At 37.8% G+C, this 12536-nt stretch overlaps 1 pseudogene; it reads right to left on the bottom strand.

The window, feature by feature from the left end:
- Positions 1-561: 561 nt before the first annotated feature.
- LOC118024635 lies at positions 562-1122 on the bottom strand (annotated as a pseudogene).
- Positions 1123-12536: the final 11414 nt, after the last annotated feature.

Here is a 12536-nt window from a genome sequence, read left to right as displayed (position 1 = left end):
AGAAAGAAAGAAAGAAAGAAAGAAAGAAAGAAAGAAAGAAAGAAAGAGGAAGAAAGAAAGAAAGAAAAAAAGGAAGAAAGAAAGGGAAAGAAAGAAAGGAAGAAAGAAAGAAAGGAAGGAAGAAAGAAAAAGAATCAGAGGTTTTTATTTATCTGGTAAAGGTAAATGACATAAAGGAAACCCTTGTCACCTGAGAGTAATTGTTACTTGATACAGTCACTTATAGAATCCATTGAAAATAGAAGTAAAAATTTCATTGGGACTAATGAAAAATATTTAATTTCAATTGTATGTTAACAAATAAAACAAACTCACATTGATTGTGGATATACCAAAAATGTGTCCTATTTAAAATATTTTACAATTAAAAATAGAAATACTGTATGATAAAATAATTCCACCACTGGGTATTTGCCCAAAGAAAACAAAACACTAATTCAAAAAGATATATATTCCCTAATTGTTTTTTTTGTGTGTGTGTGGCTCATAAATGTTTAATTACTTGATTTGAACAGAGGAATGAAAAAAAAAAAAAAAAAAACCAGCAAGACAGGCCTGGCTTTAAGATTTTTTGTATTCAGTTCGTTCTATTTTCACATCATCTCCAATTAGCTGATCCACATAAGTGACAACTGTAAAAACCTGGGTATCCATCAACATGAATGAAGGGACAGTGTTTGTTTCCAAGGCATTATATGCTCCAGTGGCAGAACCCGGGTTAATGTAAAATTTATTTTCATGCTCAAATGCTTCAAATTTGTGTGTGTGTCCTGAGATAAGGACTGTCCACATCAAACTGCCTCTGCAACAGAGTGTGGCTGGCCCTACCTCCCCGTGGAATAACTCGATGCCCATGGATCAGACCAGTTTTGAACTGCCCAACAGTCACCACTTTCTGTTCAGGATAATTCAGCTTCTCATGTAAGTCTCCTCACAATATGAAGTCTTGAGATGGTCATAACTCTCTTTGGGGCAAAGGTTTCCAGTACAGAGAATGTGCTGAATCTTTCCTGGCACCAGAAGTTTTTTTTTTGCTTTTTGTTTTTTGTTTTTTTTTAATTTAGCTGGGAAACTGTTACACTGGTGTGGGATGTGCAGGTCTCTTAATACCAACACCAACATCCTGTCACTGGGCTCAACTCAGTCACCACAACCACCGCCACCATCTTCCTCTGTGTCCTCATTTTTACAATGGACTTTGAGTGTAATTTTGCTGACAAATTTGTAAGACAACACATTACTAATGTGGTTTACTTTTGACTTTTGCCACGGGACCTTAGAGAGTACAACTTTTGCCAAAAAAAAAAAAAAAAAAAAGATCCATGTGACTAGGTGGCTTAGTTGGTTAAGCCTCTAACTCGGCTCAGGTCATAATTTCATGGGTTGTAGAATCAAGTCCCCAGTTGGGCTCCAGGCTTAGAGGGAATGTGCCCCTCCCCTCACTTGCTCATGCTCTCTCTCTCAAATAAGTAAATCTTTTTTAAAAATCCAAGAATTTTATAAATTTTTCTAAAGGTCACTATTGATCCTTTGATTGTCCTTCCATTGTCTTTGGAAACACTTTTCACCATTCTTGCTAATGCCCCTTTTCAGTTAACTGGTATAATTTGGTTGGATCCTCTGTTGTGAAGAGTTTCCATACGATTCGAGTCATTCTCCAGTACTAATTTTATGTAATCTCTGAAGAGATTTGTAAGTTTACTTTGGGATTACTTTGACTTTTTTTTTTTTTTTCAATTTTACTGGTTGATGTTTAGAATACTCAGCTACCCATGGGACAATTTCTGACAAAGGATTCAATGAGATAAGTTACTCACTAGTGATAAACTATAGAGGGGTGTTTGAGCGTAATTTAAATATTTACATATAATGGGAAATCTCAGAACTTTAAGAAATCCAGCAGAACAAAAAACCTACTTTTTAAAGTGATAACCAAACAACTGTTATAAAATAGAAATTCCACCAGCAGCTGCAAAAGCAAGATTTATTTGACCTGCTTTTGCCGCTTTTCATCTGTAACTATAGGTTTAATTAGTTTATAAAGGATGATAGCTCCCATTACCACCTCAGTTTCTTTTGAGCTCTTTAGTTTTAAATTGTAATTATTTAGCAAGCCAAAATATTAATTTCAGAATGCAAAAGAGCTAGCAATGATTATGTGAGGATTTTCAAAAAATTGTGTACAAAATGACAATTTTCTTTTGTTCACAAAGTTGTCATTAGCTTATAAAATATTTCATATTGTAACATTAATTAGTTAACCATGACATAGTGATTTCAAAAAGATAACTAGTTGATCAACCTTAGAAAAACTACCTGGCAATCAAAGGAAATTGTTTTATTTTAATATAAAGAGAACAGCACTCAGAAACAAATAATTTAAATATTAGCTATCTTTTAAGAGGTACTAGTGGGATATATACATTTTTGAAAAGTAATTTTCAAAAAATGATGATCAATATGAGGTTCTTCTTCCAAATGATTTCTTTGTACATGTTCTTGAAAAATAAAAGTTCATTTTAACATTTTTAGGCTATAGTTATATCCAAAGTGATGAGAACTCAAAGCTCATGTGTGACTCACACCCTGAATAAAATGAAATCAAACATCATGAATTAATTATAAAGGCCACTTCCTGGTCAATACATGGAATGAATGCATTAAGAGAGACATGTCTCTCTGTCCTTTGCCTCCTAAAATGCTGGACTCATTTAGCTGACAGGTATTGACTTGAAATTTATGGTTTTATTTTATCTTGCTTTGTTAAGAAGTATCTTTTATTCATATCTGTACTCCATTTACAACAACAATCAACAGGAGATACAATTAGGTGTTGACTTTGATGGTGCCAACCCAAACACCAAGTCAATACTAATGGCCACTGGGCTCCTTTATTAGTGGGGGTTTTTAAAAAATTTAAATAGAACTGAGAGCTCTAATGACTTGCCTCCAATTTAATTTCCCTCTTTAGCCAGATCCTGTTTAAAATGCTGAAGCACAAACATAAAATTGCTTATGTAGGACAAAAAGAAAGAAAGAAAAGCTACCCTGTGTCAACTTTAGTCACAGCAACAATAAATATCTGATCTTGAAGCTTTTCTCCATCCACATGAGGCCATTCCAGGTTATATTCTCCACAATGTATGGACTTCAGGGATTCTTGCCCTGACATGGAAATTGTTGAGTTGCGACATTCCATTTCTCCTTCTGGTTGCCTCAGTGAGTTTGGGTTCGTTCTCTTTATTTTGTTGTCATCTTCACTGTGGCAGATACCCGGGAGGAGACTGCTGGTGGGGAGTTCTCCCCATTTCTCAGTCATTTCCCATGTCGGCTACTCCTTTGGGTGCCTCCCCTTTTAAGAGTAACTGATGTGGATTAAGTTGGGAGGAAACAAAAGCCTTCAGTTTGCTTTCCTGTCCCCTCTGTGTCTCCCCTTTCTTTCAAAGCAGATGGGAGTAGTCCCATCTGACTCTCAGCCAGTCCCGTGAAAAATACAAGCAATGAGTAACAGCGCTCTTTCCCGCCTCCGCAAAACATGGTTTCAGGGTCCTTCCTAACACATCACTCCAACTGATTGAAGTTGGCACATGAAAGAAAACCAATTTGCCATCACATTTCCTGAGATAACCTAGAGTCTTCTATTGGCTCTACCCAAAGTATAAATAGGGGCTATCACAAAATGGTTTGTAGTGGGCTACATCGCTTATGAGTCATTTATTTGGTATTAGGAATGCCTTTTTGTTCTTGCACAGGACTGATGTATAATGGTGGCTGCAGTCCCAGGATGGTCCAAAAAAATCTTATGAAATCATTTATTGAACTGTACTTTTCAAACAATCGTAAGATGTCATTTGTGGTACAATTTCTACAGGAAAATACATTTTACATTTTAGGCCAGGTCCCTAGAAATAGCTCTCTGTGTATCCATTTCCCTCTTCCTTTCTTGGCTGTTTTGGTTTCTTTGAAATTTCATTTCATCCTTCATGTGCTTGGAGGCACCACTGGCTTTTCATATTCATTTTCCCTTCTGGAATTGCAAAAGTAAAGTTTGTATGTTTATGGTTAAAAATATAGACTACTAGGCTTTTTTTTATAGTGGAAGTGTGATAGGTATACATTTAATTTGGGGTAAAAATAGGTTAAGATGAAGGAAAAGCCCAAGTAAATAGTTTCAGGTATTCAATTTAAAATATGTTTATTGAATTTTTATTGTTAATAGGATCTAGGGAATTTTCAGTCAAATAGCATTGTGCTCAAGGGTTGCTTTTACCACCCTCACTAGAGTTTATGCAGGGCCAATTGCATGAGTTTAAAAAAGTACAGTGTAGGGGGCGCCTGAGTGGCTCAGTCGTTAAGCGTCTGCCTTTGGCTCAGGTCATGATCCCGGGGTCCTGGGATCGAGCCCCGCGTCGGGCTCCCTGCTCCGCAGGAAACCTGCTTCTCCCTCTCCCACTCCCCCTGCTTGTGTTTCCTCTCTCTCTGTGTCTCTCTCTGTCAAGTAAATAAATAAAATCTTAAAAAAAAAAAAGCTACAGTGTAGGGAATATAGCCAACAGCATTGTAATAGTGTTGTATGGTGACAGATGGCAACTACTCTTGTGGTGAGCATAGTATAACATACAGAGATGTCCAGTCACTATAGTGTCCACTTGAGATTAATGTAACATTGTGTATCAACTCTACTTTTAAAAAAAGCCAAAAAAGACTGATGGATGCCTTGAACACCTATCAATCTTGCTAACATTCTCTGGGTGGGAGCGTGAAGTTAGGAACCCAGTAGAGGTCGCACTGCTCATGGAGCTGGTACCTTTTCCTGCCCCACATCAGCCTCTTGTAAATCTTCAAACTTTCCTCTCCTAGCATTTAAGTCTCCAATCTTTCAGCAACACGTCTGGCTGGGAGTTGGAGGAGGAGAGGTAGAATAGGTCTCCAAATAGAATGTCCCTGCTTTGGAAGGGCTAACATTTTATAATTGAAATGTCATTTCATGACATTGAAATGTCATTGTGTCATTTCTAGATCTGTTAGCCCTGCAGATTTTGCTAGTGACTTTGCCCCCAGTCTCAAAGGAGATGGCGGTTATCAAGCACTACCTTTTAGATATGACTTAATCTTCATCTTGAAGCATCGAGGGAGTTCTATCCACCTTCCTGCTTCAGAGGAAGTGTGCAACCTCTTCACGTTCTTGGTCTACTTCTTTACGATGCTCCGTGTAGGTGCTCTCATTGTCATCCCTCCTGTCTTCGGTAACTTCAATTTCTCTCTTTCCATGGGCTTCTCCCCTTCTGTTTTTCCTTATTAATAACAACAGCAAACAACAGCAACAAAAACAAAGTCAAACTCATATTCACTCATTGTTACCCTTTTATTTATAGCCTCATTTATTTGAGTATCATGAAGTGCCCATTTAATTGCCAGCTTTGTGATGGGTGCACCTGTTAGCGCCACCTTAGCTGTCCTTCTTTTCTTGGCTCAGTGTATGAGGCACCTGATCTAAGACTGTTTCATCTGAATTCCTTTATAATGCCATAAAATTGAGCTTCATATTTTAACACACGAATGATGTCTTTTTCCTGTTCGTTTCCATATATCCTCTAAACAAGTTTACTCTTTTTATTTCTCAGCATGTATCCTCTTCTTGTAGAACTTGGCATTATGGAACACTCTTCTGGGTTGTTTTCTTCTTCTTCTTTTTTTTTTTTGAATACTCTCATGTTTTTGCTATTTTTGCTATTTCTTTATTTTGATTCTCCTTAAATTAATGTCTCCCTCTGCTATTTCTTCCCCTTGAAACTAAATGTGAACATTCCTCAAGACTCCACCTTTGACTCTTGCTTGTCTTGTTATACTGTTATCATTGTTTTACCGCTGTTGCTATGACATCCAAATAGATATCTCCAGGTGTGATCTTTGACCTTTGCTCCAGGTCCGGGTTCCCAGTTGTCTTTCTCAATTATTCCATTTTGATTCCTGCCATCAGTTGTAGTGTCTGAATAATCCTACATCTCCATAGATTCTGGGGACAGTGAGGTCATACTAACAAGTAGTAACTCAAATGTCAATGGCTCCTATCCCCATGTGCATAACCCAGGACAGCAATGCATCCCAAAGCCTCCCAATTGTTTCTGGGTTTCTCTGGATATCCTGCATGTGCTCAATAAGTGTCCTGTCTTGTTCTTTTTTTTTTTTTTTTTTTTCTGGTTCCATGACAGATGTTCAGTGTCCACAAAGCACCTTAAAGGAAGCTGCCCCTGTTAGAGATGCCCGTAGTGAGAATCACTTCCCTGCCGGGTGCTGCCCTTAGCACCCATCTCTTCCATACTCTCTTCTCTTAATCTTGTCTGAGTTTTCTTCATAGCTTTTATTGCTACCAGACTTTTTATTATTTTCTTTGTGTTTGTTTTGTTGTCTAACTTTTATTAGAAAAGACTGTCTGGTTCACTCTTCTATTCCCAATGCCATCAGCAGTACCTGTCACTGGAGAGGCTTCATAAATACTTGTTGAATGAAAAAATGAATGAATTAATAGAGAGCTAGGATACCAACCTAGAATGCCAAGGTGGTGCCATTTTCCCTGCTAGTTTAACTGGTTTGGATACACTTTGAACTAGACTCAGAATTTGGAATGATGTCTGTTTCAAAACTCAGGATCACGTTTACTACCTGGACATGAAACCAATGTTTCAGTGCTCCATGGAACCTCATAGGTTCCACATGCCAGCCTAGGGCCAATCTTGCAAGAAGACTGTCCCAAATATGACAGTCTCATGTCTACCATGTGAGCATAAGAAATGAAAGCCAGTGAAGAAAACTTCAATAATTTTTTAAGTATAATTAACATACAGCGTTGTATTAGTTTCAGGTGTCCAGTATAATGATTCAACGATTCTCTACATTACTCAGTGCTCATCAAAATAGGTACACTCTGGATACCCTTTATCTATTTCATCCATTCCCCCCTCCCCCCTCCCCTCTGGTAACGACCAGTCTATTTTCTTTACTTAAGAATGTGGGTTTTCTGGGGCGCCTGGGTGGCTGGGTCGTTAAGCGTCTGCCTTCGGCTCAGGTCATGATCCCAGGGTCCTGGGATCAAGTCCCGCATTGGGCTCCCTGCTCCGCGGGAAGCCTGCTTCTCCCTCCCCCACTCCCCTTGCTTGTGTTCCCTCTCTCGCTGTGTCTCTCTCTGTCAAATAAATAAAATCTTAAAAAAAAATGTGGGTTTTTTGTTTGTTTGTTTGTTTGTTTGTTTTATTTCTTAAATTCCACATATGAGTGAAATCATACGGTATTTATCTTGCTCTGACCAGCTTTTTTGCTTAGCATTATACCCTCTGGGTCCATCATGTTATTGCAAATGGCAAGATTTCATTCTTTTTATGGCTAAGTAATATTCCCTTACACATATATAATATGTATGTATATATACACACCACATATTCTTTATCCATCCTTCTATCGATGGACATTTATGTTGCTTCCATATCTTGACTTATTGTAAATAATGCTGCAATAAACATAGGGGTGCATATATTTTTTTGCATTAGTGTTTTCATTTTCTTTGGTTAGATAGTCGGTAGTGGAATTACTGAATCATATTGTACTTACCTATTTAATTTTTTGAGGAACCTCTGTACTGTTTTCCACGGTGGCTGCCTCAGTTTGCATTCCCACCAACAATGCATGGGGCTTCCTTTTTCTCCACATCCTTGCCAACACTTGTTATTTCTTGTGCTTTTGATTTTAATTATTCTGGCCGGTGTGAGGTGATGCCTCATTGTGATTTTGATTTGCATTTCCCTGATGATTAGTGGTGTTGAGCATCTTTTCATGTATCTGTTGGCCATCTGTATGTCTTTGGAAAAATGTCTATTCAGGTCCTCTGCCCATTTTAATTAGATAATTTGGGGTTCTTTTGGTGTTGAGTTGTGTAAGTTCTTTATGTGTTTTGGATATTAATCCCTTATTAGATTTATCATTTGCAAATATCTTCTCCCATACAGTAGGTTAAAGCTTCAATAAAAATATTTAATTGTAAATGTTATACTGAACATATGTCCAAATTAAAATGGCTGAAGTGCTTATTCACACTTGGATGTATGATGTATAGTCTTTTAGCAGGTTTTTCTCCTTCAGTATTATAGAAAATTTCTGTTTGGTCCTGGCAGTCACTGGCCACATCAGCCACATGTCACATTGTGGACTAATGCTGTTATTTCCAATGGTCACGCCTTCCTCTACTGGTTACTTGCTGCCATCTCGAGGCAAAGTCCTCAACCTGCTCATCCTCTCTCCCATGGAAATGGAGATAAGGTTGTAAACTGTAATCAGAATACAGAAGGATTGGGAGGAAGGGAAGGGAATTCTCGTGCCAGTAAGCTAGGACAGCTCCTGAATGTGACGGTGACTACATGCAGACGTTACCAGCTGTGATTCAATGTCAGGAGGCTACCCAGGATGCTCTTGGGCACAGGTGCTAGCCTGATGCTGCTTGACAAAATCACGTTTACTGCTCAGGAGTATTTTAACCACCTCTATTCAAAACTGCCCCTAGGATGCTGAGAACAGTTTCTTTGGCACGTCCATTGAAAGGCTTACATCTTTACTTTTCGTTTTTGACATTGAATGATTTGCAGTTAGAATATCCACTCTCCTTAGTTAAAATACCCCTGTAGGGCTGTGGTCTGGTCTTATGCTATCAGTGTAATAATTTGGTATCAGAACATCTACTGTAGTCTGAATTATTCAGCCTTAAGTACAATCATGTTTGAAGTAGTACCAGGGCAGAACAATGTACTCTTGATTAGAACATCAAGCTAGCAGGCCTTTCCTCTGGTCTTTTGTGTCTCTGCTCCTGATTCCCTATAAGTAACTTCTTGAGCAAGAATCTATACATACAACCCCCTGAAAAGAAGCAGTAATGTACAGATACCGGGAGGAAAGAAGCCATATAAGAAATGTTTCAAGGATGTATGGTCCAGATAGTTGCAGATCTGCTCACCCTCCAGACAAACTGTTTTATTACTTTATTTTTTCCCAAACAAAGGATAATTCAAGTCTTCACTTCTTGCAAAGACGAGAGTGGTACTTAGAATTCTGAATTGACATGCTTTTTAACATGTGACATTGACGTTCCCCACTAGAAAGAAAAAATAGATGTTTCTCTACTATACATGATTATGGCTTAAGTAAGGTAAAAATTAATTACCATTTTCACATATCTAGTTTATGTTCTGTATTCTTGATTTGCAAATTATGAGTGAGAAATATGACCCTCAAGGTGCTCTAGGGGACACTACAAAGATATTGTTTCAAATTTCAATTAATCTAAGAAAATTATGCCACCTAGGCAATTTTTTGTGTATATATGTGTGTGTGTGTGTGTGTGTGTGTATACACACTTCCTAGAGACTTCCAGTCATTTTTAGCAAAGTTCTATTACAAAATTTGGATTTTTAGCTTAGTTTCAGAGTCTTGATAACTTAGAAGTTACTACTAAGGAGAAGCAAGCATTTACAAAGTAACAGCAATTATATTTTGCAGAGGGGCGCCTGGGTGGCTCAGTTGGTTGGGCGACTGCCTTCGGCTCAGGTCATGATCCTGGAGTCCCGGGATCGAGTCCCACATCGGGCTCCCTGCTCAGCGGGGAGTCTGCTTCTCCCTCTGACCCTCCTCCCTCTCATGCTCTCTGTCTCTCATTCTCTCTCTCTCAAATAAATAAAATCTTAAAAAAAAAAAAGACTTTTTATAAAAAAAAATTATATTTTGCAGAGTAATACTAATCTAGAAGGTAAGAAATTAGTGTCAGAGAATATAATTTTGAGCAGGCTTTGTAAGTAAAGAGGACACCTTGCTGACTTTTTACATTGCACTGATTTAATGTCAGGATGTAAAACAAGGAATATTTTAGATCTAAAATTTTGATATTCGCTTCTTACTTCCATCTTCGACCTCACAGACACTTTGCCAATACATTGAATAAATGCTTGTGAAAACTTTTTAAAGAACTTCTGGCACATTCAGAGAGATGAAATGTAAACTTTGTAAGAGATGACTTTGCTGGGAGCAGAGGTGGGGTCACAGTTAACTCATCTTGGAACATGTGCTGACAGCATTGAGTGGCTTGCTCATCTGCAAGTCTTTCATTAAAAAACAACAACAACAACAACAACAAAAAACTTGTCAGTATTTCATTGCGAGGTTGAAAGTTTAGTGCATTGGGGTTTTTTTTAATGGTTTTTAAATTAGGTCCTTAAAGAAAATTTGGCCTTCAGAGTTCATGGAAGCATTTAATTAACTTTTGTGGGGAGTCTCTGACATAAGTGAAAATGGATGAAAATGATTATTGCCATATCACTGTTTTGAAGAATGGCTCTTAATTATGTTATCAGATTGAAAATAAATATTAAAAATGCTCCTAGCTGCTTATTTTTCTACCTCTTGCTTATGAGACACAACTGTATGATATAGGACAAGTAACTTGCCTAAAGGAACTTACTGAACAAAAAGTTAAAGGAAAATGGTTTTAGAAGTCCAGATTACAGATTCTTCTCAAAAGGAGCATTTAGCCAGTGGCTTGAGGTTTCATTGTAAAGGCCAAAAATGTGGGCCAGGCAAGGAAGCTGGAATTCTGTGACTTGGGTTCATGGAGAGTAAGCTTACTGTCATTAAAATTTCCTGGAAATTGAAATACCATATGTTTTCCAAAGTTAAGAAAAAAAAAAAATATATATATATATATTGGCCTCAAAATGGACTTTCAGAAAGGAATTTTTGCAGTTTGGCTCTAACAGAAGTATTTTAAATAAGACTTTCAGGGAAATAACACCATGCTCTAACCACAGCCCCAAAGTATGCTAGGTTTGATTTCCCCTGAAGATCATGGAAAATAATGAATGGAAATATTTATGAAATGGAAATTGGTATTGAATAATTTGTTTTGTTTTTCTTTTTCAAGTGAAGGGACAATAATTTACTAAGTTCATAATCACAAAGTAACTTGATTTAGGTACAATGACATATTAGAAAATTTGATTATTTTCTTTCTTTCCGTCCTTACTATTCCTGATTAGAAAAGTAATTTGTTCTCATTTATGGTGAATTAAGAAAATACATAAAGGAACAAAGCAGAACATTCTAATCATTCACAATCTTTTCTCCAAAGCAGTAAACATTTTGATCTCTCTTCCTATGGTTTTTTGTTCAAGGAATTTTCTTGAGGGAGTTATATTTTAGCAACTATTCATTCCGTTGTTGGGTGAACAGCTGGGCACTAGAAAAGAAGAATTGCCCCTAATTTTAAATGTAATTTATGGTCTCTCTTGCCCCCAGGTCACTGTTTCTTATTGCTTAAAGATTTTAAAGCCTGGCTTATTTTCCTTTTCTCCAGCACTCTTCTTGATGATTAAATATTCATATGTTTTATCTGTTCAAACCTCCTTTCTGTCACTGGTCTAATCCTGCCCTCTCCATCAGCCCCTTGTCCAGTGGTTTACCCTCCAGATCTTGTCAGTTTCCAGCACCACACCTCTGACCACACCTTCTCTCTTTTCCACTCACACCCTCTACTTCCTGCATCCGTGTAATGCTTTAACCCTATCAGCATCTTCAGTCCAATGAGCTTACTAATTTTTCATTATCCCTTTTATACCCAGGTGCTGCCTTTACCCCTCAATTGGATGTCCTTACATTTCATGGTCCTTCATTTGAGTCACCTCTTGGCATACAGCCTCAACTCCTTTGTCCTTCTACTGCTTTATCATAATTACTTGGTAAAACCACAGTTGCAGTTAAATGAGACTCTCTCACAACGCATAGTGTGAGTATGAGAAAAATACATAGTTGGACAGAGAGATCTAACTTTCAATTCATGGTCACTCATCTCATCCTGGCCTTTAACATGATCAAGACGGCCTTACAGTTTCCCTCAGCTTGACTAAACTCTTGACAGGTTTCTTTGTCACTATAGGTCCCTGACCTCCCTTTTCTAAGAAAGCATTTGCCTTAGAAAACTTTCAACTGTAGATTCTTTCTCTATGAGAGACGCAAATCTCCCAGCCTCCTGCCAGTTATACAACCTAGAAATGTCTTTCTTAGGGACCTGGGAGCCCTCCCTTTGAAAGGTAATCCTCAGGAAAGGTAGGGTCCTGTCTTCTAGTCTCTGTAAGGAGGATAGAAGCCTAACTTTGAGAAGCACCAGTTAGCAAACACAGAGGGTCTCATCACATTGACCACCTCCTGCTTCCTCCTCCCCACAAAAATATCTGCTCCTCCATTCTTTTTTTTTTTTTTAATGACAATCAGGATTTTTTTTTATTCTTATGTTAATCCCCATACATTACATCATTAGTTTTAGATGAAGTGTTCCATGATTCATTGTTTGTGCATAACACCCAGTGCTCCATACAGAATGTGCCCTCCTCAATACCCACCACCAGGCTAACCCATCCTCCCACCCCCCACCCCAACAACACTCAGTTTGTTTCCTGCGATTAAGAATTCCTCATATCAGTGAGATCATATGATACATGTCTTTCTCT

Source organism: Mirounga leonina, unplaced genomic scaffold (genome assembly GCF_011800145.1).
Source record: "Mirounga leonina isolate KUSES-001 unplaced genomic scaffold, KU_Mleo_1.0 Mir_101428, whole genome shotgun sequence".
NCBI classification, from domain to species: Eukaryota; Metazoa; Chordata; class Mammalia; order Carnivora; family Phocidae; genus Mirounga; species Mirounga leonina.
This window is presented reverse-complemented; position numbering and strand designations above follow the sequence as displayed.